This window comes from Oncorhynchus keta, chromosome 14, assembly GCF_023373465.1.
Source record: "Oncorhynchus keta strain PuntledgeMale-10-30-2019 chromosome 14, Oket_V2, whole genome shotgun sequence".
Taxonomy (NCBI): domain Eukaryota; kingdom Metazoa; phylum Chordata; class Actinopteri; order Salmoniformes; family Salmonidae; genus Oncorhynchus; species Oncorhynchus keta.
Window position 1 is genome coordinate 7,137,714 of NC_068434.1, and position 1,472 is coordinate 7,139,185.

The window sequence follows — 1,472 nt, forward strand, 5'->3', positions numbered from 1 at the left end:
TCCCTCCTATCTCTCTCTCCCCCTCCTATCTCTCTCTCCCTCCTATCTCTCCCTCCTATCTCTCTCTCCTTCGTATCTCTCTCCCCTCCTATCTCTCTCTTCCCTCCTATCTCTCCCTTCTATCGCTCTCTCCCTCCTATCAATCTCTCCCTCCTATCTCTCCTTTCCCTCCTATCTCTCCCTCCTACCTCTCTCTCCCCCTCCTATCTCTCTCTTCCCCCCTATCTCTCCCTCCTATCTCTCTCTCCCTCCTATCTCTCTATTCCCTCCTATCTCTCCCTCCTATCTCTCTCTCCCTCCTATCTCTCTCTCCCTCCTATCTCTCTATTCCCTCCTATCTCTCCCTCCTATCTCTCTATTCCCTCCTATCTCTCTCTCCCCCTCCTACCACCACCCCCCTCGTGTTCTCCAGCTCCAGTCTCCCTCTCTTTTCTAGAGTCCCAGCCTCCTTCCCTTTTGTTCCTTCTCTCTTCTGCCCTCCATTGGACAGAGTATAGAAGGTCTTCGGTCATTTGCTCACATTGACAAGCAGCAACAGTAGTCCATAGTGCCACCTTTCCAACAGGTCAGTTGGTCAAATTTCTACCCTGCTAGAGCCGCCCCTTGGCCAACTGGAAGAGCTGTTATTGTGAAGCGGAAAGGTTGTGGAACACTACTGAGTTCACGCGGCCTCCGGAAGCAATGTCAGCACAATAACCGTTTTGTCGGGAGCAAAGGGAATCTAACGAGGGAATATCGTCTCGCCGTGGGATTATAAAACCAGAACGGTGTTGCCACGAGTTACCATTTTACACAAACACAAACCAGAATACAAAAAGCATTTTGTAAGGACAAACACATATTTTTAGTAATGTCACATTGCCCAAAAGTCATTGACGTTTATTTATTGACATTATTCAGATTAGTTGACATTGTGTTGACAATTGTCACTGTGAATGATTGACCTCACAATTATTTTACAATCAGCATTTAATGAATAATGTCCCGTATCCTTGGCTGGACCGCGTGCTGTCTGTAATTGACGCAGGAGTGTGTGTGTGTGTGTGTGTGTGTGTGTGTGTGTGTGTGTGTGTGTGTGTGTGTGTGTGTGTGTGTGTGTGTGTGTGTGTGTGTGTGTGTGTGTGTGTGTGTGTGTGTGTGTCAATGTCTGTGTGTCAATGTCTGTGTTGATGTCTGTGTTGATGACTGTGTGAGTGTGTGTGAGTGTGTGGACAGTGAAGAGGGCCTACTCCTAAACCACTGGTATTAAACAGGGCCATTTGTGGTAAAACGATGTGTGTGTGTGTGGGGGAGAGGGGGGGGGCACTCTGCCAGGTTTGGGCCGGCCCCTTGCCTCCACTAGCATCATGATATGGTGGTCTGGTCCCAGCTAAGCAGATGGCTACTGATTGGGCAGCCTCAGCGTCTCTAATTCAGGGTAGTGTACAGGAACAGGGACTGGTCATGCTGGGCTAGGTAGGACTGCACAGAGA